The following is a 6,225-nucleotide window of genomic DNA, read 5'->3' as shown; positions in this document are numbered from 1 at the left end:
ATTGAGAACTGTAAAGTCTTCTTTCTTTCTTTCTTTCTTTCTTTCTTTCTTTCTTTCTTTCTTTCTTTCTTTCTTTCTTTCTTTCTTTTGGTTTCACATTGAACTTTAGGAAAAAAATTAAACATAAGATTTTACATAAACTCCTTTAAAGTATCATAGAAGTTGTCTTTGCAGGTTCTTTTATGGCTATAGTCTCTTGATGATTTTTAGTATGCTGAAAAATATTTTCCAATCAAAATCCATCACTATTGAGATTTGAATGTTGACTGGAGAACAAATTGATAAATTTGTAAGAAAATGACAGAAACCTGGAAATAATCCATAAACAGGACTAGAAACCTTCCTTTCTCCTTCCTTCCCTCCCTTGCTTCATCTCTCCATCTCTTCCTTCCTTTTTTCCTCCCTACATCTCTCTCTCCTCTGAAAGAAATATATTATTTCCTAGTTTACCTTCATCAAAAAGGTGGGGCACAAGTAGATATTGCTGTGGCCTCACTATATGAAGAAGAGAGTGGAAACAAACCTTCTGTGCACCTGACCATGTCAGGTAGAGACTCAGTAATTGTTATTTTCTCTGTAGTGGGCAACTATCTCCTGGCCTTCCTGGGGACTTTCACCAATCTTTAGAAAATATCACTGCCTCTTCTCTAGGAGAACACAATATGTTCTTGCTTTTCTGAGTGAAGTAGGACTCTCTTGTTTAGTGTATGCTTTTAGCAAACACTCAGGCTGTGAGGTTTTCTTTGTTTGTGGCTATAGACTGCAAACACTGCATTTTCTAGAGATATTATATACTCTGGGCATTTTGTATATTACTACCAATTCCTTATACCACTCCAAAATTCTAAAGGATCTTATTCTCCCAATACCTTGATTTTAGTCCAGTAAAACCACTTTGACTTCTTCTGGCCTCTAAGACTAGAAGAAAATAAAACCGTGTTGTCTTTAGCCACCAAAGAAATGGCATTTTTAATACAGCAGTGTCAGGACAGGAATGTAACTGTTTCAGTAATAGTTAAGTAGTATTAACCATCACTCTTTTATTTCAAACACTGATAAATATTCCACGTGAATATTTGTAAATTTATACCCACAAGGCAGTGTAAAATAAATATCAGAATTATTCTTATTTTATAGAATTTTAGAGAAGAGCTAAGATAAGTCCATTTCTCTGCAAACTTAAAACCATATCTCTGAACTTACACCCAGGAGTATGTGTCCACAGAAGTTAATGATCCAGGGAGCTCCCCCAGATACCTGTAGCATTAGAGCTCAATCATGCTGTGGTCAGAGTTTCTGATATCTGTGGCAGGAGAGTGGCTACTCATAAATTCTTCAAATGTATTCTGAATACACAAATACAAAAAAAATCCATATTCTCTTGCAGCTCACAATCTTTGAGGGCAAATGTAAGCAGTTTTGTAGTCGAGACTTTCATAGGATAATCTCAGGGTTATACCTGCAGTATTACCCACAAAGAGACAGAACACATGGCAAGCTCTTGGTGGTGATGTTAGTATGTGAGGACGGGAATAGGTACTATAAGATTTGTAGTAGCTCAAAATGACTACGGTTGTAAAATGTTAAGTAAACGTGTTCTTTTCCCAGAATTTGCCTCAAAGAGATAGTCCTCTGATTGTATAGAAAAGCCCATACAATGTCTCCAGTCCTTAAGTTTATCCACCAAGAGAGAGTCCTCTGATTGTATAGAAAAGCCCACACAATGTCTCTGGTCCTTAAGTCTGCCCCTTAATGTCGCTAAAGGTTAACCAATGATAAACTGCCCCCCCTCCAAAATGTATGAAAGGTGTGTGTTTTAGCTACTTGAGGTTGCTTCTATCCCGATTTCAGAATGTCCCCAGCATGCTGGATTAATAAACCTCTTGCTTTTTGCATCGATCTCTGTCTCTGTGAGTGGGACATCCCGGATGTAAGGCTTTTCAGGTCTTACAGTACCAGACAGGCATTTTGAAGTAGTTGAAAGAAGCTGAATCTTGAGGGACAGATGGGAGCTATTCATCTTAAAGAAAGTTGAAAGATCTTCAGACAGCCACAACAGTAATAGGCAATGCAGCCAGACCTAGGGCCAGAATCCAGGGCACAGAGGTCTTAAGAGCATCAGTTTGACTGCTTTTTATTCTTTACTGCATTCTCTCATTAAGTTCATCTAACCTGTGGTTCCTCTCCTTAGTTTGATAAGCTTTTTCTAGCATCAAGAGGTGTTGTTTATAACCTGAGGATTGTTTTTTGAGCACTTGGCTATTTACAGCTGGCAGCAATGCCTATAATGTGGGTGGTGAGAGAGTAGATTAAGTGAAGAAAAAGGAAGTTCCTATCCTGCTAATCACCTTCATGTCTACAAGACTTAGTAAGGCTGGGTACATTTGGAGGAAGCTACATTTACTGTATAGTCTTAATGAATAGCATTAGGAATGGATTTAAATGGAAAACTTTAAACCCAGTTTTTAGGAATCTCTGTGAAACTCTACAAGGCAGATGTTATTGAGTGATCATGTTGAGTGGTCGTATACAACAACTTTCTTTTTCCCTAACATCCTAAACTTGAGAACATAATAATTCTGCATCTCTTGGCTAATGCATGTCCCTGTCATTAACAGGTTTAATCATGTTCTCCCTAAAATGTTAGCCCATGCATGTGATTTTATTTGCAAGTATCGTCTTCATGTTTATTACCTAGTTAAGATGGGTTAACAAAAGTAATTCCTATTCCAAAATGATTGATGGCCTATAAAAAAACAGAGACTGTAAAAATACAAGTGCCGACAAATTCCAAGGACCGATGGCTACCAAAATAATTAAGTAAATACATAAATAAATATGTAAATAAATATATAAATAAACAAATTAAATAGGCAGAGTAAAGAAAGGATAGTCAGGGAACAAGCTTGGCCTTGTTATACTTACTTTTTGGACTTCTAGCTTTCAGAACCATGAGAGAATAAAGTGTCTTGCTTTTCAGTCACTCACTTTGTTATAATATCCCTGGGAAATCAATATACTATCACTTTCAGAAAAAAAAAATGGAGATCAATGGGACCAAATTTAGCAGCCTGCAGAACAGAAGCAGGAAAGAAAAAAGCTTTTGTTCCATAAGCCATAAAGCCTGAAAAAATATCATTTGTAGAGTGACTTCTGTATTAGTCACTGTTCTATTGTTAGGAAGAGACACCATGACCAATGCAACTTTTATAAAAGAAAGAATCTAATTGGAGGCTAGCTTATAGTTTTTGAGACTATTATCATCATGGCAGGGGCACGGCATGGTGGTACTTCTGGCACTGGAGAAGTAGCATAGAGCTACATCCTGATTCATAGGTAGAGAAAGAGAGAGAGAGAGAGAGAGAGAGAGAGAGAGAGAGAGAGAGAGAGAGAGAGAGAGACTGGACCTGGTGTGGTGTTTTGAAACCTCAAAGCCTGTCTCCAGTCATAAATGCCTTCCTTCAACAAGGAAGGTCACAGTTCCTGAACCTTCTAATCCTTTCAAATGGCTCTGCTCCTTGATGACTAAACATTCATATATGAGCCTATATAGGCAATTCTTATTCAGACCACTACAACCAGGCTGCCTTTTTACTAACTTACATGTTACAGTGTCTTAGCTGCTTGTTTTCTGATGAGCCTTGACCCTGGCTTATCTATGACTCTCCTCTGTGCAATGCAGGTGCCCCATGTCAAATTATCTACAGCAAGGAGGCTCTCATGTTTTTCAGAGGATCGTTTGCATTTTTCATTTCCATAGAAACATCTCCACTGACTGAAAACCACCTCTGTCCTCTTAAGGCAGAGATATTTATTTTTCATACCATGGAATATTTGTGACATAAGATAGACAGAAAGCAACTCTTCCCCTGCAACTCCCAACTTGTAAGACTCCTCTTTCAAGGAATTTATGACAATCTACCCTTAGGTTATTTATTTATATTTTCTTCCATGACCATTTTTCCAGTAATGAGTTTAAATATAAGCAACATAAACCCATCTGGAAATAAAATTATGCACTAGCTTCATGACAAAAGATAATTACATTATAATCAAACTGTCATTTTGGAAGATAGCAGGAGATGAAGCGTGCTATAAACTGGCATGGAAAGTATATGGAGTGTTCCTTTGAATTCGTTGCACAGTGGCTGGGGGTATGATGGTTCCCTAGCACAGAACATCAAAATTTGTAACTGAGAAATTCCTAGGCATTAGCAAGCATGCAGTTTCTGAAAGCAGTGGTGCTTGCACCTGGGGCCTAAAGACTTTGAACTTAGATTGGCTGCAATAAAAACTGCTTCCAGCACAAACCGTGAACCTTAATATTTTCATTTTTTTTATAAAGCTTGTCTTTTCCCTTAGGCTATTGTCTTACATTTTAGTTTACTAGGCGCATGGCACTGGGATTTTCTGACAGAAATATGGATGGTTGGATAGCATGGCAAAGGAAACTGGTATTTTAGGGAGGAGAAGGACTACCATTGGCATTATCTTCTACCACTCCAAGTTCAGTTTTCTCTTGCAAGAATAAGGTGGCTCAGTGATTGTTTCACAGCTGGGTTAATTTTTCCCCCTTTTATGAGCTCTGGATAGCTACTGAGATAAAAAGAATTCTTTCTATGTTCAATGTTGAACTTGGTTAACTATCAATAAGAGGAGAATGGTAACAGAGACAGACACAGAACAGAGACCAGTCTGTTGGAGGAGATGAAGTGAATGTTATCTTCTGTAAGGGCTTTTGTAACATTGGAGAATCCACACCTCCCAGGAATCTGTTGGTTTTGTAGTGCCAGAAGAGTAGGGATTTCTTGTTTACTTTCCTTGAGTCCCTGCCTCACTGTGCAAAGGGATCAGCTTGTGTCCTATGAGAATGTCATAACCATAACCCTTAACTCCCAGGACTCTGATCTGTATTTTACACACACACACACACACACACACACACACACACACACACACGAGTCATAACATTCAACTGCTTTCTTGGAATTCTGGATTTTGTTGTTGTTGTTGTTGTTGTTTTTTCAGTCTTGAATAGGATTCCCTACCCCAGGCCCTCATTCTTATTCGTTGGTGAATCCCCCAACAAGCTAGGAGATGCCCTGCTGTTTAAATGATAATCCTCAGCACAGCAAAGCACCATTATTGTCTGAAACCTGCTAGAAATGCAAGTGACAGACCCAGAGATATCCAGTCATTGTCAGAATGTGTATTTTTAACATCACCAGGCAATGTGTGTTCACTGAGATGAACTGAGTGACTGAGATGTGGTGGTGTAGTGAATATGCTCAGATGACCAAAAATAGTAAGACTTTGATCTTACTGATCACTTTCATTAAGCCAAGCATCTGGTACAATGGGTCATATCTCTGTATACTGGCTTGTGCCCAAGTTTCTCCTGTACCTAGAACACTACCCAGCTACCCAGGTTCTTTGACAGGGTCGGACCTGCATAGATCTTCACATTATCCATGGTGCTGTATTTGATGGTCCCTCATAATAGCCAGGTGACTAGAGACAGTAACTGCCACTTAGTGGTCTTCTGATTGCATCTGCCATCTGCTGCTCTCTTACATGACTGTCTCAACATTGGTCTGCCTTATATTTTGAGAGCTGGTGTTCAAACTAAGTTTGCCCTCATAACACTGCAGTATTATGACATTTTGGAAGGGTAGTATTTCTGGTTATCCTGTATTAATGGCCAAGCCAATATTTTCTATATAAAATTGTGTCATCCTTGCATCATTTTCCCTAGAACCCAGAGCAGTTAATATGTCAGTAAGCCTCACATATATTTCTACTTCAGTTTGGGCTGCTAATCTCCTGAAAGTCTTCAAGTGAAGAGTGGGAACACCTGGCCTCTGTAGCAGATTGATAAATATGTATTCCATTATGTCTTGGGAAGATGAGTTTGAAATAACCTTTCGTGTAGACTATTTTACTAAGTGACCCCTATATATACATTATAATCAGTAAATAAATGTTGTTAGAACTAATGATTCATGTGTTTATAAAAAGATAAAGAGAAATAGAATATTTTCTATGGATGTGTGGTAAGGTATGGGGGAAGGGAGTGCCTTGATGTGCCCATGCCAAGGCATCCCTTCCCCCTGAGGGACCAGTCACACGATAGTACAGTGTAGAATAGACTTTATTCAGGGTATGGGGAGGGGAGTTAAGAGGGTAGTAGAGGCAGAGAGAGAGAGAGAGAGAGAGAGAGAGAGA

Source organism: Mus pahari, chromosome 12 (genome assembly GCF_900095145.1).
Source record: "Mus pahari chromosome 12, PAHARI_EIJ_v1.1, whole genome shotgun sequence".
Lineage (NCBI taxonomy): Eukaryota > Metazoa > Chordata > Mammalia > Rodentia > Muridae > Mus > Mus pahari.
Note: the sequence above shows the minus strand (reverse complement) of the source record.